The sequence below is a fragment of the Pelecanus crispus genome, chromosome 5, assembly GCF_030463565.1.
Source record: "Pelecanus crispus isolate bPelCri1 chromosome 5, bPelCri1.pri, whole genome shotgun sequence".
NCBI lineage: Eukaryota > Metazoa > Chordata > Aves > Pelecaniformes > Pelecanidae > Pelecanus > Pelecanus crispus.
This window is the reverse complement of record NC_134647.1, coordinates 80848222-80872174: the sequence shown is the minus strand read 5'-3', so window position 1 is coordinate 80872174 and position 23953 is coordinate 80848222.

The following is a 23953-nucleotide window of genomic DNA, read 5'->3' as shown; positions in this document are numbered from 1 at the left end:
ATGGCATACATAGCTTCAGGTTATTGCAAGAGTGATATTTGCGCAGACTACAGTAAAACTGAGGCGCTGCATATGTAATCTCCTCCTGTAAGGTGAAAAGGGAAAGCGCATCAGCAGTATTTCTGGTTAGACCCGCTCTTTTAGCACAGGATTAATTCTAGCCCTCCCCTGTAATACCTGGGCTCCAACCTGAAAATTTAAACTGCTAACACGGGGTAAGAAGGTTGGAGTGTGCTGAAATGATACAGAACGAAGCGTTTACACAGAGTTCTGGAGAAATCAAAGGAAATACGTTTCTATTTGCAAGCAGAAAGTGGCACGATGTTTATTGTTGCTGTAGGGGCTCCCGTCACGTGGCAGATAGCCCAGTGGAACAACGCTGGTTTTGCGTGAAGGAAGCCAAACCAGTGCTTTTAGCATCTCTGCAGAGCAACGCATTTTACGGTGTGATGATGAGTTCCATCAGGAAGCGAGAGCCTGATTTCACCAAGACACAAGCAAATACGCTTTCAAATCAGTATTTGGAGGCTTAGTATCTCAGAAACATCTTGGGGGTGCAACTCATGCAAAAATGTTTGAACTGTTGGTGGTGTACTTTGTTATTTAACCAGGTAGTACCTGGACCTGACTACGACCTAAAGAGACTATGTTTGATCAAACCCTCTTTGCTTATAAAGAAAACCCATCTGAGCAGACATGCAAGAGCTGCTTCTGATCTGCTAGAGATGGAAGGAACAGGTACCCTTAGAGTTTGTGTGGTTCTCCAACACGGATATTTCCCTCAGTGGATGGCAAGACATTTAAACAAGCATCAGATGCTGATTCCTGGGAACAGATGATTATAAACTCCTCAGGACTGCATTTAAGTGTTTGGAAAGTCTTAGCACCCATCGTGGGCACTACTAGAACTGAAATAAATTTTAAGTGCTTAAATATATCTGTATCAATGAGAATAGCTATAACCATAATGATCTAAAGATGCAAGCAAAACAAGTTTTGTAAGCTGAAGTAATATCTTACATTAGATGCGGGAATATAGGGAGGAAAGCAGTTCAGGCATACAAGTCTTCAAAGCTTGCTTTCTTTTTGAAACTATATAAGTATACCCCCTCACAAACCTCATCTAACTTAAGTGTGGCTGAGCACTTGAAAAAAGCTGATCCACAATAGAGATGCAAGGCTCCTATAGCACAAGATGATGGGGGGGGAACAAAAAGAACAAAATAGTAGGTGAGCTCCTTCAAAACTGCCAGGATGGTGAGAAAGAGCAACATGTGCCTTGATTATTTTAAACTAAAATTTAATTGAAAAATTACAGGTACAGAAACATCACTGCAGTCACCTTGAAAGAGTATATTGCTAATTACAACCTGATTTACTGCTTTTTTTTTTTTTTTTTTTTTTTTAAACACTAACATCAGCACTAGAACATAAAGATGAGAGAGGTCTTGATGGCTTCATAAGCAAGAGCCCTGTGCAAGCCACTGAAGTCTACAGCAGGAATCTTCTCCCATTGATGTTCACCAGGATCAAATCAGGACTTAAAGAAACAGGATTTACTAGGAATAAAGAAGCAAGGGCCAGGATTTGAATACCATTCTTGGAGCCTGGAATTTTTTGGTTTTTTTTTTAAATAATTATTCAGAAATAATTCTAGCCAAAAATACAGACAGTAAGAGTAATGACATCCTGGGATAATACCTGGCATCCTGGGCCTTTAAATGGTGAGGAATCTCAGATTCAGTACTGGTAGTAGTAGCTGGTGTATTCAGCAAAGAGAGTAAAAAGCACAAGACAAAAACTTGAGGAACATGCGTGTTTTCTCTAAATGAAAAGGAGCAACTCCTTCACTTGAAGCAATAGAAAAAAAGACATACAGAAATATAAGCTCACAAAGACTATAGGGTGGAGTCCATTGGGAGACTAATGAGGACAGCTACAGGATGCGCACCCTGGGCTCAGTTATGTTGAAATGGTTGGTCTGGTGTAAAAGCCGTTCCAGTTTCAAACAAGTGATGAATCAGCAATTTTGAAAAGATCTCGTTTGAACGGATTGGCTTGAAACCCTTTGAAAAGTCTTTTCTTGAAGTCTGTATCTGAAAGCTCATCCAAGTCACAAAAACATGCTCAAAGGCTCCAAGTTCAGAGGTGATTTCCAAAATAGATCAAAAAATATTAAATCATCAGGTGAAAGCATAATGACACTTTTTTATTATAAAGAGGAGCCATAAAAGATCACAGAAACCGACATTAATTTAACCGTGGCAATATGCTAAGAAAAGAAATACTTAAGGGCTACACCAAAGAACAGGATTGGATAGCTGTATATTTGACCTGTCCTCAAAACCCAACTGGTATCACAGGTCCACAGTCTTCATGGAAGAGAGCACCAACATACATCACCTGCCGACCTTACCGTCATGCTCTCCCCACAAAGGGAACATCCATGTCACAATAACAGATCTTACTGGTGGATCAAAGATCTTTAGCACAGCTACTGATTTATAGAAACAAAAGAACATTCCTTGATAAAAGTCAAATTACTTGGATTTATTTTTTTTTTTTATCATAAAGTAAGCCCATTTAGATCCTCCCTGCTGCAGCCAAGAGCGAGGAAGGTACTTCCAGTAAAAGACCCTAGCAGCAATCCTTGATTTCATCAGGTGACCGCTGCCTTAGGAAACGCAGGTAGTAGACACAAATGTGATTTGAAAGCTAACCCTGTGATCACAACGCAGCAAAAATCAGTGAAATGCTGCTGCTAAGTGAGGACAATGTCCCTCCTAGCACACAGATGTAGGATTAAAACTCTTAAAAGGGAAAAACAGAGACTGAATAACCTACCACAATGCAAGTCACTCCAAATTAGCAATGGCCGCGACACAGCAGTAAAGCCAGCAGCTCACATCTCAAATTCAGATGAAACATTACTGTGATGAATGAGATGGAGGGTAAATGCTCAGCACAGCGATACAGCGGGACCTGGGCAATGGCACTGCCTGACATTCAGAGAGGGGAAACCACAGGAGGTCAGATGAAGCAAAAGGCTAAAGACAGACAGTGGCAGATTTGCTTCGTCTACCATTATTCAGCTTTACAAAAAAAAAAAAAAAAAAATCAAGAAAAGCGGGTTGCTCCATAAGAAATCCTAGCTACCAGAATAGTCACAACCACATGCGAATGCTGTAACTTATGTTTTGGGTGAACATTATTCATAGCCAAACGCGGAAAGAGAACAGAGGATGCTACAGGTGCAGCGGCACGTGTCAGAAGCTATAGCACAGGCCGGGCTGTCTCAGGACCATGCACTTTTGCCAATGTGCATTTCCCTGCACACATTCCTACATTTTGAGCCCATATGGGATACTAATCTGGGGACTTGTGTCTTCAGGTGCCCACAGACAGCCATTTTCCCTCAGAAGTATAGTTAAACTGTAGTGAATATTTATTTTGAGCGAGGAGCATGGCACGATCAACCCTCTTGGTCAAGAGCACGTCCCATCCTCACGCTAAGCGTCTGTAGTTACGGAATTGTGTCAATGGTCCCCCAAGGAGCGCTTTGAACCCCGCCATGGAAAGGCCAGTGCTGTTCTTGTCGCACCAAGACCTCCCCTCACCGATGCCGTCGTTAGCGGGGGCTGAAGGGCGAGAAGATGAAGGGCTGGTTTCCTCCCGCCTGGAGAGTCACGAGCAAGGCAGGAGTTCACAGGCTCTCCCCAACATACCCGCGGAGTCGGTACTCCCTTTAAACCCACACACTGCGCTCAGCCCTTCTTTCTAAAGATCATCCCGTCATGTAGTTTCTTAAAGCTGAAACCAGGTTTAAAATTTACTCAATCTTCTTCAAGGCTCAGCGTATTCAAACAGAGCTACTCGTGTTGCATTAATGTTTGCGCGAAGGGAAAGAGATGCAGCACTTGTTTGAGAGTGGCAACAGGCAAAGTGTGACAGAATTCCGGGTTATAATTCTAAGCATAACAGTATAGGACGCTTCCAACCTGAAATATGATTAGAAAAAAAAATAAATAAAAGTAAAAATGCAATTTAAAGCATTTTGAGGCGTTGCGCCTAACCAAGTTCAAATGAACTCTTAAAAATAATTTTACAGTCATATTTTCCTCTTCTAAAGACATTTCCCTGCTCTGCTGAGGTAGTAGATGCACAGGAAAATAAAGAAACTGCTTAGTTATAAGGAGGCTATTGTCACTGTACAAAGCACATACGTTTTAAGAAGCAGAAAGTAAATACCCTCTAATCTCTTTCAATTACAGTTGTCTCAAAGATTTAACTACAGTGTATTTCACACAGAAGCCAATTTCACATTGTTTACCCACCCTATTACATATATTAATATGCATATTAATGTACATGCAAGATACGCACATGTGTATGTACATCCACACACACCCTGAAGTCGCACAGAAAACCAATATTATGAGGCGTGTGCTATATGGCCTTGGTGCTATAACATTAACTTCTGCTCAGTAATAGCAAAGCTCATGGCATTTCACTGTTGTTAAAAGAAAAAAATAAAAAATCCAGGTAATTTTGCATAACCTTAAGTGGTCTTACTTATGGTTTAACTTTCAAAACTCAGTGCAATAAATACTGTGCTGTAGGAATCAATTCCTACTTTTTTGCTCTCAATTCTGCTTGCCTGTGATAACCTTCTGTTAAAAAGCCTCAACAGAAGCATTTTAATAAAGCAAAGTTATATGAGTTTGGATTGAGATCTTTATGAAGTATAAAAATGATCCGTATGAGAATTTTATCATTCTAAAAATAGAAGTGAAATTATGGAAATATCTGAAATACAGTCGATCAGTTATTTCCCACCCCCCTCTACCTCACCAGCAAGTATATCTAGTCAGGGCCTTCCCTTTACAAAAGGTTTTGCCATAAACGTTTCAATTTGATATTTCAAATCTCTCTTTTGCAAAGACGACTCCCATGAAATTAACTCCTCTCCGTTCACCGCCGCGTAACGCCGCTGTGACAACTCTGGTAATTGCTTTCATGGAGTAAGCAATACTCAGAAAGCATGAATATTCCTTTGTGAAATTTAGCAATTACACATAATTGGAAGGCTTGCGTCGCACCATCACCAGCACCGTGCCGCGGGGACGGGCTTCGCAAACGGCCATTGGGGAGCGATGTGCCACCCTGCACCGGCCCGGCAAGCCGCCCTGCCGCACATGGAGGGTGCTGGCTGGCAGCCTTTCCAGTAAGGACACCATCTTCTCACTTGCTCATGCTCAAGACTAGCAGGGAAGGCGGGCATGGGACCGCTGCAGGGACCTGGCATGGGTACGTATGGGACGCCCCAACTCAACGCGTTCCCTGGGGCACTTTGTGGAGGACTGTCTGCTGGCGCGGCTGCGTTCAGTCCCGTCCCGGCACGCACCGCCCTGGAAACCAGGCCACGTGTATCGCAACGAGCAAATGCCGCGACGCGGTATTACCAGAGGTAAGGTGACAGTGCCCACGGTGTGCAACACGTGCAACGGGCAACTTCAGCACCTGCTATACTCTCCAGATAGAAAATATTGGATTTGCATCACTATATCAAAGAAAAGTTTGAAAATTAGAACTGTTTTAATACCTTCAAGCAAAAAAAAAAAAAAAAAAAAGGTACTAAGGGTACTGCCACCTCTGATGGCTTTCCCAATACAGCAGTGCCTGGATCATCTCAAAATTAAATATACCTTGCTATTTCAACTGCTCAGGCTTCAGAGCCTCAGCCTCTGGCATTTCATAATACTTGGGTAACAAACGAATGATCTTCTTTTATCAAAAAAATAAAGGGGGAAAAAAAATAAAATAAAAAAAAAGAATGCAGAAGAAATAGTAGCTGTGAAATGGAATCCACAGTTTCAGACACCAGGTCTCATTAATCTTGCTGATGAATAGGATCTTTATAAAAGGAGACCCCGCAGTTGAGAGAATTGAAAGGAAATAGTATGGAAAGTGAAACAGCAGTTTCTTGTACTAGTTCTTATGTGTTCTAAATTAAGTGGCTTTTGTGGAGGCTTGAGTCAAAAAAAAAAAAAAATCCAAGTAATTCCTGCTTTACAAGAGAAATGCACGTGGAAGACACTGATGCTCCTTTTGCTGCAAGCCTTTTCTGGCGAAGAGATTAGATCGAGAATACAGCCAAAAAAGGAATGGAAATGCACTGTTCAGCGATTAGTTTATGACATTCTACCCTATATATAGTGCCTATTTGGCAAACCCTCCTGCAGTTCTGTGTTTTTCATTGCAAGTGGCTTATATCAGTACTGACATCTTGCAGATGTTAGTAGCTTTGATTTTTTTCCCCCATGTTGCAAATGAGTTGGCATGGAAACAACTCTTTTCTGGCAACATGACATATGATTCAAGGCAAAATGCATTTAACACAGATGAATAGTTCAGGAATATGCCTATAACAAAAAGTCATCTTGAAAGCTGCTTTGCATTTGTTGGTGTTTATGACAACTTTTTCAAGACAGTCTCAAAAGAAAATAAAAATCGAGTGTTTAAGGCTAGGTACCGATGATGAATTTCTCACTGCTTGATGCTACATACTCTACTTCATCCTCAATAGATTTGTTTAATAACAAGAGGAAAATATTAAGAGAAGACAAACATTTTGAGAGGTTATTTTCCTATTCTTTTAAGTGACCTTTGTTACATTTAGAGGTAGGTATTTTAGCCCTGAATTAACTCTGGACATGCCGGAGGCGGTCAGCGAGTGCTGCTGCTTCCAGGGAGCGACCAGACCATTTTTTGGAGGACCAGCACTACTGGGAGCACAGCAGCGACTCAGCCGCACTGGCCCCAGGCGTTTGCCCTGCCTCCGAGCCCCTCGGATGGACAGCCAGGACCACCCCGTGCCTGCATGATGACGGCAGCTTGGACCAGGGCGAGTCCGTCCGCGGGCAGCTGCTGGAGGCTGCTCGTGGGCCCATGGGCAGAACCCCACCAGGTCCCTCCCCAGCTGCCATCCTCACGCCTGGAGCGAGCTGGAAGACGCAGCAAGCTCCCTCCAAGCCTGTCACTGCCAGCTCCAAACTAATCTTGAGCTTTGGAAAAGGCCTGACTATCCTGTTCACCTTCTAAATGTGTCTTTGGGAAAAAACAAGACGGGGAGCTCTGAAATTTCATAGAATCACGGAATGCTTTGGGTTGGAAGGGACCTTTAGGGATCACCCAGCCCAGCCCCTGCAGTGCCAGGGACAGCTTTAACCAGCCCAGGGTGCTCAGAGCCCCGTCCAGCCTGGCCTGGGATGGTGCCAGGGATGGGGCCTCCACCGCCTCTCTGGGCAACCTGGGCCACTGCCTCACCACCCTCAGCGTGAAACATTTCTTCCTTATACCCAGTCTAAATCTGTTCTGCTTTAGTTTAAACCCATCACTCCTTGTCCTGTCACCACAGGCCTTGCTAAAAGCTTGCCCCCCCCTTCCTGCAGCCCCTCTCAGCACTGCCAGGCCGCACTCAGGCCTCCCCGCAGCCCCCTCCTCTCCAGGCTGAGCACCCCCAGCCCCCCCAGCCTGGCCCCGCAGCAGAGGGGCTCCGGCCCTCGGGGCATTTCTGTGGCCTCCCCTGGCCCCGCTCCAGCAGCTCCGTGTCCTTGTGCTGAGGGCCCCGAGCCGGGCGCAGGGCTGCAGGGGGGGTCTCAAGAGGTGAGGTTTCGAGCAAGAGCAGAACCCACGCTTCACAAAGTGACCCCAGGAAGGAAGAGCAAGGGGAGAAAGCGTGCCATCAGCTGCTCCCTCCAGCAGACCCTCTTACTGCAGGCATCACAGGTTTTACCTTAAGTTGAACAGAAACCCACACTTTCGTAAGTCTCCAGCACAGTTTAAAGCCTCCACAGATACCTGCACAATCGTGCTAAATGCCACTTGCTCCTGCTGTGGAGCATTTGTGACACACGCCGAGTAACTACGTGGTGCCATGAGCCGTGCACTCAAATGCAGTTCTCATGCCAAAAAGTTTTGTTTGTAAACTGTAAAAAAGGCTGTATAGTTCTCAGTTAACAGAAATTTTGGGTTTTCCTTGTAGTATATATAATCAGGTGGAAATTTTTTTTTTTTTTAAAAGGTCTTTAAATGCCAGCAAGAGGCTTTCAAAGTAGTAGACGAAGGAGCTGAACCTGCAAATGAGGAAGAGGAGGGCTTGCACAGGAAGCCAGAAGAAAGCAAGGTGTGAGCAACCTCATGGTTTGCAGTCAACGCTGGCCGTGCAAACAGACCTTCCAGGGCTTGTCCAAACCTGATCTGAACTTCAAACCTTTTGAAATATTATTATTACTGAAGGAGTCTGGCAAGAACTCACCTCAGTGATTTAGAGGAGCCTGCATTCAATAAAATTAGCATTTAAATGAACCCAATTAAGAAACACTTTAAACGGAGCACGCAAGAAGGGAGTATGGGCGACTTGTCTATTAAAAAGCTCTAGAGTGCTACTGCATGAAAAACCAAACCCTTTCGGGGCACCTTAGCAAGGGCTGTAAACACCAGGTTCCGTGGGTCAAATGCACTGCCCGGTAGCATAGGTAGGTGCATTTTACATTTCATTGCCACAGATTTAAAATAAAAACAAGAAACAAACAAAACCCAAAAAACCCCACACAACCAAACCCAAAAAATCCACAGAAAACCAATGTTTTGCCTTATTTTATAAAAAAAAAAAAAAAAAAAAAAAAAAAAAGGAAAAATTGGTAAGGCTGCCATATAAAAAGATGGCAACTGCTGCCTGCTCAATATTTATCTGACTTGCCATTTTTGAGCATTCAGATTAGTTTGCAAAAGGTACACAATAAACATAAGTGTCTGCCACGTAACGAGTGTGTATTGAAGCATCTTTTATGTACTTAGCTTCCGTAGTGTGGAACAACCCAATTGCAAGAATAAGAAATCTGAACAGACTCCATTTATTTTACTGGTATGTGAATGCAACTTTTTCCCTAATAAATGCATCCGTTTTGGATGATAAATTGTCCATTAGAGAAAGCTCAAGTGGGGTTTTGTGTGTTCTGGTTTGATTATGCTGCCGTTAGCATGGTGTTACATTTACTATTTGAATTTTATCATTTTTTCTGCCATCAGCTGTGCAGTAGAGAAAAAAAAATTGCCAGAGCGAGCTTATAATCACAAGTATTTTAATTTATTAAATAAATGACCTAATTGCTTGCCTGAAATCTATTTTTCTTCTTTCTCTTGACCCTATTGAGAGTTAATCAGTTTCTTGGTGCTAATTAGATGTCAGCATTAGTAGCCTGCTAATACATAAGAGATAATGACACCATCGTGCAAGACACAGTGTCCAACACATGACCCCGTTTCCTTAAATTATACCCTAAGGATTCAATCGGGAAGCCTAAAGGCTTTGTAGTTTTGCAGCAGCGGTTCCTTCTTCTGAGTGCGGACAGCGGTACAAATTTGACACAGAAGCGGAGAATTAGGCACAAAGTACGCCTTCCACGCCGGGCAGGGCTTTAACGGGAACGGTAGCGACTCTGTTCTCATCCCACCTTGTAAATTTAGTATGCAGTGTTTGCTCAGTATGAAAACAACGATACAAAGAAGGCTTAAATAACAATTCAGTATTTCAATTTTATAGACTAACAAACTGCTGGCAGGAAATTAAAACATACATCTTTCCTTTACGACTCCGTAATCCCACCTGGACCCTCCAGTACGCCGAGGGAGCGGCGGAGAGCGTTTTGTGCAAACGTTTCTTCCATCTGCAGCGCCGGGAGACGCGAGCACAGCAAAGCCAGTCTTACGCGAAGCCCCCGTGAAACCTGGCTGCAACAGGCGGGTCGCACCCTGGGAAGGGAGGTTCTTCATGTGCAGGTGAAAGCTTAAACACGCCCGTGACACGCTTTATCACAGCACAGAGGTGTTAAAAGGGAATTCTTCATTTACAGCCTTATACAATCATCCAAACCAAGCGCACGCTCTTGGGGCAGGATCTGATGCATCTGCAAGGATGCTTGTGGTTTCCCAACCTTCTTCCATCCCAGCTTTCTGCCCCCGCTTTCCCTGATGAACTACATCCTCTCCTCCCAAGCTTGTACAATTAACTCGGAGCTGCGATGAGGCCATGGATGCAATACATGCACTCAACCACAGCTTGGAAGTGTTCTCCAAGCACAATAAAAATGCCTTTCTGGGTTTCCTGGGACAAAAGCATCTTGGAAGCTAGCAAGAGAGCGGTGGCCATAAGGGCTGAGCACACCAGCACAGGGAAGAGCAGCTCAGTATCACCAGCGCTCTGCCCAGCAGCTGCTCAGGAGATCCCAAGCACGCACGGGTCAAGCTTCTCCCCACGTGCGGGGTGCGCGAGCACCGCAGAGGCTCAGCCATGGGAACACGGCGGGGTTTACACACAGGCTAGCCGCAGCTCAAGCAACTTTTTGCCAGAAAAAGGCATGCAACAGCTTTGTTTCATGGAGAACATAACCTGGGCTGCAGTCAGCACCGAAGGCCCAGGACGACACGTGCAGCATGACCAGGCGTTCTGTGAAATGTTCTGTGAGAAGAAGCAACCTCAGGAAGTTTTGGAGAGCCTCTTTTTCAGGTCTTCACCACCACAAAACCATGTTTGGAGCTTGCATCCCAGTTCAAGAAGCCAAACCGCTGCCAGTAAGAGCCCGCTATCCTCTGAAACATCCTCCATCATTCTACATCATCATCTCAGTTATTCAAGCAAGTTCCTGCGTACCTGCAAGTAGACTTTTGGCAGCCGAGGAGGAGCAAGAACTTTTGCAGAAGAACGGCTACAAATCTTACTCTCTGCTGGGACAAGCTTCCCCTGCCCATCTACCCACAGTGCTCAGCTTCACTGTGGAGAGCAACTGGTCTTAATTCAGTCCTTTAGTGTCTGAGGAAAATATTACATTATTTATGAGGACGTCCTTTCCTACAGAGAGTAGGACCTCAGACCTTTCTGATAGAAATTCAGTGAATATGCAAGCAAAAATACCTGCCAGTACAGAACTGTCAATCAGAGCTGGAGTTTTGAAATAAAGTTTCTGGATCAAGACAAGTTCTTGAAGTGGTAAGCACTTTTTAAAAAAAAAAAAAAAGTTACCTGCCATCCGACAGCTTCATGATGGCAAAATCTTCCAGGGTAGGGTTGACCTTAAACGTAAATATGTGGAAGGCAGGAAGCAGGGTGGGGGAGAGGCAGTGAAATTGCAATCTTTTCCTGACTGCTTGCTCTCAAAACACCGTGACCAGTTCTGCACCTGAAAGTCACTAAATGCATTTTCTGTTTGATATTTTTAAGTGCTGTTATGCCTGAGAGGTGTTAATGGCTCATCCATTAGTTGTGACCCAGACTTCACAACTTCACCCTGACTTCATTAGAGCAATTGTGGGGGTTAATGCACTCTACTTTTATCTGGCAGTTAAACCTCTGAGGTTCATTTGTATCAAAGCTGCTGTACAAAGGAAGGGTCTTCTTTGAAGGCCGGTGGCCCTACAGAAGGATCTTTGAACTAGGGACAACTCCTAAGGGGAAGGCTGGAGTAAGAAGGGAAGCCTCGTTTGGTGTGCAGAAGGCAACAGAAACTCCGGAAAGATACAGCACCCGGCGGTGGTCACATCTAGCAGGAGAGCAGTGATGCCTTCCCAGAGTTTCTGCAAGAGGCCTTCTGAAAAGTTCAGTTTATCTCAGTGCAGAAGGCTGGAATTTGGAATTTATGGGCTAGAATAACTCTAACCTCCAGGCACTATGCAGCAGGTAGCTTTCAAAATTCAAAGTTAATGGCACACAAAGCATGAGGCTGGCCAACACATCCACTAACAGACCGGTAACTTTTTAAGAGTCTGCATGCACTAATTCGTATCATGCAGGTGAAGATGCTTTACAAATCACGGCATGGTCCTTGGGGTGCAGAATGCTGAGCTCAACTACCTCATAAGGCAAACACCCCAAAATGGGAGGGGAAGCGAATAAATTAGGTTGCCTGGCTCACTTGTGGGCATCGAGGGAGCCCACGCCTACACACAGCCTCTCAGAAACATCCCCACTGCAACAAACCCTCTACACTACTGGAAGAAGAAAATTGCGTTGTGCATTACAGATATTAAGCAGGACTAACGCAGAAGTTACAGTTTAAAATGTTCCCAGACCCTAACTTCCAGCTCCATATTGATTTCCATGGGGCGGTGTAACAACAGAAGGGAGTGGGAAGCCGTAATCCAGCCCTGCATAACATCCCTAGATCCCCAGCACGCCCTGGGTGTGGATAGATACAGGCACATATCCCACGGACACCCAAAGGGAGCCAAGCAGGGAAAGAGGAAAAAATAAGGAAGAAGGTTGTGTTGGGGTTGTTTTGTTTTGTTTTTTTAAACTCTGAATGTATGAAAACATCTACCCTCAAACTAGATTTGCTGTAGCTCCTGGAGAAACACATGCAAAATTCTCCATGTGAGAGAAAGCGCTTTTCTGTTACAAATATTGCGTTGTTGAACCCACTGTCACCAAACGGACAGCACAGAGAGTTCTTGCACTTAAAGCAGCATTATGGCTACTCCACAGTCCAACAGTAAGTTCAGTAATTAAAGAAGTTGAAGCACAAAGGAACATGAAGAGGAGGATGAGAACCAAAGGGCAGGAGCAGAGGTGGCCCTGCTCTGCCTTGTGGCTTTTCCCCGCTGGGAGCGGAGGTAAATGCTGGAGTTGGCTTCCAGAGCAGGGTGCTTGGCTACTGGTCAAGCCCCAGTGAAGGCAGTGGGCTGTGCCCCAGCGAGGTGGGCAGGATAGGGCCTCGTAGGCTGTGCCACCCCATTCCCACCGGTGACCCCTGAGACCCACGGGGGTGGCAGGTGGGTTATCCCCCGGCTTTGCACCGAAGGCAGCAAACGGAGAAGCCCGCCCGCCCCGGCACAGGAGCCGGGACCGCATCCCTGTGTTGGGGACGGGCGCGCGGCCGCAGCTTTGTGGGTTGACAAGGGGTTGCGTTTCGCTTTTCAGCCCTGGATCTCCACTCGGTTTGACTCTTATCACACGCGTCAAGAGGGTGCACGACTATAACCAGATCAGATTTTACTACCAATGTATACAAGAGACTGATTTATGCATTGCAGCAATGGAAATGTTTATACAACTTCCAGAACAATTTAAAAGACTTTAATTCCACTTGCAAGGCTAAAGCTGGGAGGACAGGAGTTAGATCGTGGCTTAAAGCTGAATATCTCTCCAGAAAGAGAAAAGAAAAAAGGTCCACATGCTTTTTTTCATCATCTTAAGTGAATTCTATCAACAATTTGAGGGTTAAATGAAAGGGTGCTCCCCAAAAGGACCCTCATCCACGGTAACTCAAGGCCCCTTGCTCAAGGGAGACTTCCTTGAGGCTGGGAGTCGTGGTCCGACCCTGCACAGCTCCCAAACTGCTCCCCGGGAGCCTTGCACCAGACTCGTGCTGCTCCAGTACACCTGGCAAGGGATTTTCTGTAGCAAAATGCGGGAGCGGGTATTAAACCTAAAACTTGTTCTGCTTAGGGAGAAAGTTTATAACTGCACGTGGAAACTTGCTGTTTGATATTGCTAGCAAGATGCCCAAAATGCAGTATTACCCCCGAGTACACCACAATATTCAGGACCATGTGTAGCTCTGCTATGAATTATTCTCTGTAAATATCTACTATATTTAACCAAAAGGATAAATCTGAAATAAAGGAGGGAACCAGGCAACATATTTGCCAAAAGGCACAGGGAAAAAGGAACCCCCAAAAAAACCAAATTAACCCACAGTCAAATAATAAGCAAAGCCTAATTAGCAAGCTCTTGTGCTTATTTACTGAATAGGTGATAAGTTAACCAATATATGCCTGACCTTTTTAAGTCATATTTCTAGCCAGGAAAGTCATGGCTATTAACTGCTACCAGGGTGCCATGGGATTTGTGTTCAGAGGCTTCCTTTTCACTTTGTTGTTGTAGCCTCTCATCTTTTACTGACATTACACACCACTCATCACGATCAGTGTCAGAAGCTATAACAGCATCTGTTGCAGTGGCAGCTTCTGCTGGATGAAGAGTCTCCCTCTTTACCTTAAAGAATGTCAATCATTTCTCATCCCTCAGCATTCAGACTTGCTCATCAGTTAGTAACAACACTTCCAGCTACACCAAACGTGATTTTTGAATAAACACTGGCCTGAGATCATTGGAAATGATTGACAGCTTATAAACCACGCTTTTCAGAAAGCGGTAAGGAAGGAAAAAAAAAACAAACACCCTATCTTTCCTTACTTCTCATGTTTCACTGTCATTTGAAACAGCTTCTACTTGAGGGGGCCAGGGACAAAAAATTTGACGTGTGACATGTGAAGGTCTTACACGTAGCTTTCTGTAGGGTACCTTACAGAGTCCCCCATCTCCTTTCGGCTGGTAGCCACACTGGAGAGGAAGGGGAGGGATGAGAAGATCAGAAGTTAATTAAAGAAAATTAAGATCATTCCACTATCGGATACCTAAGTACCTACCCAGTTAAGTTCATCCCTCTGGAGTAGCCGATATTCATTATTCTCAGCATAACTACCCCTTACAAGCTTCTTTTTTTTTTTTTTTTTAAACTCTCTGCGGAGCGTTTCCTACCACATCAGTCCGAGACGTGCCTGTACGACTACCAGGTGGGTCGGTGCCCACCTTACACACCGGGACACTGCCCTGGCCTGCCCTTCCTTAGCTGCTGAGGGGTGACAAGCATGGACCCAAGGGTGATAAGCTGCATGCATAAGAAGAGTGATGTTTAAAACCAAACCAAGTGGAACAAATCAATATGGGCGCAAAAGAAGAAGAATCTGTAGAAGTGAAAAACAGGGGCAGGCTGTTATTGCCACGGAAATAAAACTTGCTTCTGTGGGAAGGTGGCTATTAGTCTGCGCTAGTGGCAGGCGTTACACTCCGTCTTGCAGGTTTGGCTGCTGCTCCCACGCCATCACATTTCCACAGACCAGGGCCACCAGCTGGGACTACCGTCCCCCCAGCCCTTGTGCATGTATGCACAGCTCAGCTGCACCAGCCCTTGCTCCTGCCCAGAGCCAAGGCCCAGCTGTGGCACTGGGGCTCTCAAAAGAGTAGAATATAGAATCACAGAATTGTTTAGGTTGGAAAAGACCTTTAAGATCATCCAGTCCAACCATTAACCTGACACTACCAAGTCCACCACGAAACCAATTAAGGGGAGAGTAGTAATTAATTTCATGTTTCCTGACTTCGTGGCCAGATTATTTTTTAATGAAATTAAAACTAGGATAGAATCATTAAGGTTGGAAAGGACCTCTAAGATCATCAGTCCAACCATCAACCCAACACCCCCATGCCCACTAAATCTTGTCCCAAAGTGCCACATCTACACATTTTTTTTGAACACCTCCAGGGATGGTGACTCCACAACCTCTCTGGGCAGCCTGTTCCAATGCTTGATGACTCTTCCAGTAAAGAAATTTTTCTTAATATCCAATCTAAACCTCCCTGACATACCTTGAGGCCATATGATCAGGCCATATGATCATATGAATCGCAGCTTGGAAAAAGAAGAACTGCAAGCAATTAAGCAAGGAGGAAAACTGAGGGTGTTTACACTGCTCTGCCTCTTATGCCTGAACTTTTAACTCAAGAGCTTAGCATTGTTTTTCCAGGTTTTCCTTCAACTTCACTGAATATCAAGAGCTGTCATCTCACAAGCAAGCCTGGAGAGTGACACATCTTCCTAAAGTTGTGTTCAATTTCCAGAGGCTTCATAGCTCCTCTTTCGCTCCAATAGGGATTAATCATGTACTTCCTCAGTGGCTGTCTTCACCTCCCATTAATTAGCAGCTCGTCACACCATCCAAAGCACACGCTGACACCACCTCGCACCCCAGCGAAGAGGGTGGTCGCTGCCACGGCAGGAGGGTCTCTCTCAGGGCTGGCCACCAGCCCAGGGTGGGAGAGGAGCACTTCTGACAAGCCTGGAGGAGCTGGGGCTTTAGGGACAAGGCTTCCTACTTAGTGGCATTTATTCTTTTTGATCATCAGGACCTAAGTACCCAGCTGAGGCCAACATGCGTGAAGCTGGGGAGGGTCTGGGTGGCCCAACACCCCACAGTCCCACTGCCAGCAGGTTTCAACATCACCTCTGAGCAGAGGAGCTGCACCTGAGAAGTGTCTCCCAGACAAACCAGACCTTAGCAGTAATGTAGCAAAACATTAAGGCTAAGAGATCCTTTTTGTTTGTTTTTGTTTTCAAGAGAGATGTACTTTATGATAACATTTCCTGTGATATCCAATTTTTTCAAAGCTTCCTGTACTATTCACAGGCTGTACTCAATACTTCTTTTCCCTTTCTTTTAGTACTGAGCTTGATAAAAATGCTGAGGCACTCACTATGAAGTATCTCTCTTAAATAATAAAATGAAAACTGCTTTGTTTTTTCTTTTCTTTGTAAGAAAGCATAGTCCTCTTTCAAAACAGAGAAGTCAAGAAATCTCTTGAAACCATTTCTTACGTCGTACTCCACAGGCCAAGCTTATCTCTCCTTCCTTTGCAAACACCAGTAGAACCATAGTTTACCCGTGCAGAATCAGCTTCACTGGAGGTACTCAGACCTTCACCAGCTCCTTATGCATTCCTTCCAAGAGCAAAAAAGATGCCTCAAAATACGGAGCAGAGATGTACCCCAGGCTTACATGGCAATGTTTTTTAATGGGAAGGAAAGTGGATGCTTCTCACTCATCAAAAAGATATTTTTCTGTTTCAACAGAAGCTTTTGAGGAAGAAAAAAAAAAATACCACACACACACAAAACAAACCTATCCCCATAAAACTTTTTACCCAATTAGAAGGCTGTTTAACCTTTGATTTGATAAGCCCACACAGCTAACTAGAGCACTTGCACTCCTGAAAAGCAGCAATATTAGCCCATAACACATGTACTTACCCACTCCACAGGCAGGTACAGCTGCTCCTCCCTAACTTTCTCCACTCAGAAATAGCTTGCTCAATTACAAACTCACATCTTCAACAAAGTAACCCAAACACCTTCCCTGACCTTTTTCACTACCAGAGATCCCTTTTCACCTCCCCAGATCATAGAGGAGGAAGAGGAAGGGCAAGGCGGGGCAAGGCAGGAGGTCATTATCTCACCTGCTCCAGCTCTGCCTAATCTTCTGCTCTTCCTACACAGCTGGTTTCTGAAAACATGCCCCCGACATGCTCCATTTTCCTTTTAAGAGGGCTCCTAGTACATAGTACATATCTTATCAAGGGGCTGATCACACCCATTGCCTCCTCCAGTCATGGTAAACTTTATTTGCCTTCCCCCTCCTGAAAGCCCTTGGGAGGTCTACGGTCTGGAGAGAGCTGGAGACAGGGGTGGGAGGAGAGCCCTGTTTAAAGTTCCCTTCCTCTGCTTTACAGAAGTCACAGTGTTGACACAGTAAGGAGAACTTTAGTCAATAAAATGGATCAAAAAGGTCTCCACAGCAAAGCCAACAGATGCCGTGTAACCTACTGCTACTTCTTGTGAATGTCATTCCTGGAAAAAATTAGTACAGAAAAGGCTCAGGCTTCCCCAGGCCGAAGCTGAAGTCATGCTAAAATGCAAGGATGGCTTTTACTGATAGGTGGATTCAGTCGGTGTTTTCAATTTTCAAAAAAAGGCCTACATTTTTAAATGCTCCTGCTTTTGAGTGACAACTGGATACTCTCTAAAGGGCTCTGAATGTCAGACGTAGGGCAGGCTGAAATCTGTGCAGTTCATTAAAGTGGATGGAAATTCCAAATTACCACTTTCTAGTTGCTGGTTGGAAGGAGAATGTAGACACTAGGACTTGTCAGGGCCATGACCCAAATTCAGAGTGCTTGGACCTCTACATCTGTGATGTAGGGTTATGTTGTCTATTGATCTTTATCGAGCTCTTGCAAATACGAATGCAAAGGCTCCAATTCTCTCACAGAAGCTGCCAAGGAACAAACTAACCTTCAGCAGCTTTTCTGCAAAATTCACCTAGTCTCACAGCTGCAGGTTGTCGTGGTTTGTTTGCCGTGCGTCATGCGCAGTGTTCTCAGCTGAGCTCGCAACCGAGCGTGCAAACGTGGTGAATATCCCTGTTCCCTAAAGTTTAGCGCTGTAATTTTGAAAATGATTGCATGGAGAAGTGCTGCTTATAGTGTATAAATGGCAAGACTGGGGCTGAGACAGACAAGGCCGGTGGAGAGCAGCTGTTTTTACTACTACCTGTGATTTGTTGAATCTCTTAACTAAGCAATTTGGAGAGATATGAAAAGTAGTGTTGCTCAAAACAAGTGATATAGAAAATGGTGAAAACAGTCAAATGTGAGATAATCTTAAAAGAAAAATGGAAAGCGAAATCAAAACCAGTGTAGGACAACAATATATTTTATGAACAAAGAAAAGCATGAGTTAGTCAATCTTGGGTTGTTGGGGTTTGTTTTTTTTTCCTTTTTTTTTTTCCTCCTTTCTGCTTGCCAATACTTCATTTTGCACTTCCAAATTCAAAGTTCTGGGATAACATCTCCACAAATAGAACTGAAGTTTTGCTTCATGAAGGTTTCCCTTTGTCTATTTTCTATTTATGTTTTACCGATATTGTAAAGTGTAAAATAAGTCTTTTAGGATAGATTAGACTGCCAGCAGAAAAACATATTCAAAGCAAAAAATAAAATTGGCAAAATTAGTCATTTTCAGTGAAACGGCTTTCCAGGTCAAGGATTACCTGCTGAAGAAACACTAGCTGAAGATGCAGCATTATAAATGGTCTTCTCTCAGCCACTTGTACCAGTGGTCGAATAACTCATTTCTTAGTAAGAAATATGACGGTCTATTAGCAGAAAGAAAGATTAGGTGCACATTAATCAAACATTGCCGAGACATATAAACATGCATATAGCATCCAGGAATATCCCATTACCCTGTTTCGGAAGATATATGTAATCAATATTTCAAATATATCTAGTTAGTTTCATATCATTGAGTTTTAAGTATTCCCCCCCCCCCCCCCCCCCCCCCCGTAAAATAGGCAGAGCTTTCCAAGGCAGCATCAGGAATTTTCTGAAGTGCTGCTTGACCAAAATAAGTATTCGAGCAAGGTTTTCTGTGCTGTTCAATCAAACCAGGCCAAAGACAAAACCAATGTGATCTCTCACCAACAGGTAGAGACAAAAAATTAACTAACTACTGTTCTCAGAGTTCTGTTTAAAGAGCGTTGACTTGAAATAGCGTTACTTCACCTTTTTCTGGCTGAGGAGAGCTTCTAAAGCACTGGCTTTTTCCCCTCCCGTTGAAAAAAGGTTAAAATATATTTGGTGGAAACCAGTCTATCAGAGGCAGTAATTTGTTGTTTGTACTGTGTCTGGAAACAGAAGGAGGCGTTTGCAAACATCCCTCTTTTTGCTGCTGTTTGCATCAAGTAAATTTGTTTTTATTTGCTAGTCGTTTGCTTGTTTCCAAAAAGAGCTCCAGGGAAAGGGAGAGCCCTTGGGCCCGTGGCAACATTTACCTGGTACTCTGCCGACAGCCCCTCTTATTATTCCATGCTTCTTGCAGGAGGAGGACTGGTTTAAGGTGGAAGACTAGCTCATCTCTGGATATCAATTAATACAACCCCAGTGGGCTCTGAGCTTCAGTATGTATTACATTCTTTTCATAAAAAGCCATAGCCCGAAACTCAAATACTCATTTTTTTGCAAAAACTCACATCAAACAGTGCATCGTTCAAGAAGGGCAGTGGAAGTAGTATATAAGAAAAAAATGCCTGCTATTGAAACCAATACCCTCAAACCATTTCTAAGAGCCAACAGTTGCAAATTTAAAGAAAATCTCCTAGTATGGAATTGTCTTGCCAGGGTCAGAGGGCTGTTACTTAGTTATTTATTAGGATATATGGAATCAGGGTTTTCACAGACGTGAAAAAAAAATGTGTGTGAAGGAATCCAGATATTATTTCATATCGTGGTCTACAAAGCCCGGAGTATGCAGCATTCCTTTCATTAATTCTGTACATTCCCTCAGGCTTACACAACCTGTACTTCGACACCTTTAATATGGTGGCTCTGTGTCAAGGAGCACGTTTCTGAGTTCAGTCGGTGAAACGTCTGTAGGCATTCGTGTTGGGCTTATTCATAGAAGGATGGCCGGGAGCTGGCTTCATCCCAGCCACAGGGGGACTTGACTTCACTCCATGCAGCCGTAGAAGGGACACAGGGATGAGTCACCTAATTTCCTTGAAGCAAATGTAGATTCCTTCTGACAGCACTCAGATGTTTCTAAGCTCGGAGTTAACCAATGGGCAGCTTGTGCTTGCACAGAAATAGAAAAATAGAGAAGCAGCTACTTTAGAAGTGGTGAAATTGTTGTAGGTCCTGTAGAGAAAGCAGCATAAGCACTGGGACCTTCCTGTCCTTTCTGGGAGAGATGGGACCCTTTTCTGGTGTGGCTCCCCAAAAAAGGCTGCGGGACCTGCCACAGGGATGCCAGGGCAAAAAGTGGTGAATGCTTTATTTATTTTTTTTTTCCATGTGCATTTTCAGGGTCTTAAGGCACTATGCAATGTGTCTGGGGACAAGGGGCAGCTGCACTGGGAGCCCGCGACCACAGATAGTCAGAGGAAAGGAGACCTTCTGGAAAGTCTTCCAGAAGAAACATTTGTTAGGACTTAAACATGTGGAGATGCACATATGACAACGTTTGGACCTACGGAGAGGACAGCCAGGAGAAGCAGGCAGTCTGGTTACTTCTCTTGGATGCCCTCAGTAACAAAACCACTCGAATGAGGGACAGTGGCTCGCTCTAGCGTGAAAACCAGGCAGAAGTTCCAAAAGAATATCAAAAATGGTCTATAGCTGCCGTGGTCCATTACTGCAGAGCTGGAGAGATTGTCATCCGTGGACTTTGCATCAAGAAACACACTCATCGGGTAGCAAGCATTCAGTAAACAAGGGTTTTTTTACCGAGCACTACAAAAGCTAAATCAAAAAAATGAAACATGAACATAATGTTTGCTCTTGAACTGAGACGTCCCCATCTAATGAGCCATCTCCTTTCTCGGTGTTTGCCCAATACCCAGCGAGCCCATCTGTATTCCCCTCATTAGCCACTTCCATGCGAGCGCGGTGCCGCTCGGCATCGCCTTCTCTCGGCAGCGCCGAAGCCAAGGCTGCAGGGATGGCACGGGCCGGCCGGCCGCGGGGCCTGGGCTGCGCGGGGCTGCGCGTTGCCAGCCGCAACATTACTGCGTGGCAAAGGATTCGGGATTTGTGAGGCTGCCATTAACGTTTAATACTGTCCTGGTTTCGGCTGGCATAGAGTTAATTTTCTTCCTAGTAGCAGGCACAGCGCTGTGGTTTGGATTTAGGATGAGAAGAATGCTGGTAACACGCTGATGGTTTAGTTGTTGCTCAGCACTGCTTATGCCAGGCAAGGACTTTTCAGCTTCCCATGCTCTGCCAGGGGCACAAGAAGCTGGGAGGGGGCACAGCCAGAAGAGTTGATCCCAACTGCCCCAAGGGCCATTCCATACCATACGGCGTCATGGGCAGTATGGGAACTGGGGGGGTTGGCCTGGGAGCTGCGATTGCTGCTCGGGAACGGGCTGGGCATCGGTCGGCGGGTGGTGAGCAATTGCATTGGGCATTACTTGCTTCGTATATCATTATTATTATTATCATTATTATACTGTTACTATTAGCATTACTATTTTACTTTATTTCAACTATTAAACTGTTCTTATCTCAGCCCAGGAGTGTTTCTCACTCTCACTCCTCCGATTCTCTCCCCCATCCCATCGGGGCAGGGGCAGTGAGCGAGTGGCTGCGTGGTGCTGAGCTGCTGCCTGGGGCTGAACCACGACAAATACGCACAGGTAGGCACCCAAACGCCCTGCTTACAGTAACACCCGGCCATCTCTACAGACCTCTGAGCTTTCTGAGAAGAAACCATGGTGACATTGCACGCTGTTTTCCAAAAGCATGATTCCCTCCTCCCTTGCACGTTGAGCAATCATCTACGCCCTCGAAGCAAAGGGGAACGGTTGTACGTTGCCACTGGTGACACCATGGAAAATGTAGTTGGGTGGCACGTATGGTCGGTATGCGTAGGGGCGGCTGTTGGGCCGGCGTTTCAAAGAACCCTCATCTGACTTGTGTGGAACAGGTAATCTTTTGGGCTCAAAGAAGTTTTTTTGGCCCTTGCAGGTGCAAGCGGTTAATGGCTGCTGTATTTTGCTTGTGGATGATCTTTACTGCCCGCATTAGCTCTGAAAGGGCCAGTAAAAAACAGGGAGACTAAGCTGAGACTTTTCAGTTGCTAAGGCAATGAATTAATCAGCATGTATGTATTCAGCATATTCACATGATCCTGCCAAGGCCTACAGCTTTAGGTGTCCCGCTATATTTTTGCCAGCGTGAGAGAAGGGAGCAGAGGAATTGGCAGGGAACGAAGTGTCAGCGGTTAGGGCTGTAATAAAAATTTTGGAAGGAGAAAGCAGCACCTACTGCATACAGCACGTTCATGTATTATGTGATGTTATAGCATGCCAGCAGAACGTGGCTCTTTGCCACCGTTCTGTGTAACAGCTTCATTTAGCCTAATTATTGGGTATAAAATCCTCTTGTCCAGTAAGCGCTGATTCCTCCTCCCAGAGCTGTGAATCCAGCCTTACCATATTCCGTGCGTTTGGTCAGATTTACAGACCCTGAACCAACTCTGCAGCTGACAAGACGTTGCTTCGCTTAAAGTATTACATTTCTGTCTCTCTCAGGAGATGGGTTCTTTAAAACCTTCTTGGAGTAAGACGCAAAGCAGCACCAACATAATTTCTGAGCCCAAGAGCATCAGTGCGTGCTCCGGAGGGCTGAGGTTGGCACAGCACCGTTGATGGGCTCAGGTGAACCCACAGTTTGTAAATGGTTTTGATGCTGATCAGGCAAGTCCGACTTCATGGCTGTAAATTAAATACTGTGATCCCTTCTGACACATGCAATTAGCTGGGGGAAAAAAAAAAAAAAGGAAAACCAAAATAGTTGGGTTATTTTAGTTAGGAAGATCAAATGAGGCGGATTGGGTTTTTGGTTCAGGATACATTCCCATTTACCGACTGAAACACCAGAGACGGGGTCTTTCTTACAGTCCTTTACCACAGGTCAGCAGTTAGCCAAAAAATCCGGTCCCTGCCACTTTCCTCAGGTCCAAAGTCACAGGAACATTCAGGGACAGCACTTTCATAGAATCATAGAATCGTTTAGGTTGGAAAAGACCTTTAAGATCATCCAGTCCAACCATTAACCTACTTTGCGCTGTTCCCTCCCTGAGCCGTTGTGCTTCCTCTTCTTTCCTCTTCCTCCCTTTCCAATAGACACACAGCACTGTGCGCAGGCACCTAGCAAAACCCCTAGTTCACACTTCCGAATGATTTTCCATGTGCAGTTGTGGCGGGTGGTCTTAATCATAGAATCATGGAATCATAGAATCGTTGAGGTTGGAAAAGCCCTTTAAGATCATCCAGTCCAACCATTAACCTACACTACCAAGTCCATCACTAAACCAATCAAGGGTAGACTAGACTAAACCATGTCCCACAGTGCCACATCTGCCCGTTTTTTGAACACTTCTAGGGATGGTGACTCCACCACCTCTCTGGGCAGCCTGTTCCAATGCTTGACCACTCTTACCGTGAAGAAATTTTTCCTAATATCCAATCTAAACCTCCCCTGGTTTTCAGTTCAGAGCCACCTTGCTTTCCTAAAGAAGCTTACCTGCTCTGCAGTCTGAAATAAAGGGTAGCCTTTAGCTGGGGCCCGTACAAGCCCACGCATTCAGCGAGGTTTAGCCCGATCTGAAACAAAAAAGGCGCCTGTAAGAAGGAAATCCGTGGCCTGACCTGCAGTGTCACGCTGCAGAGGGACGGAGCCGTACAAGCCACCGCTGTAAGCAGGCAGCCGGTTATCGTCACA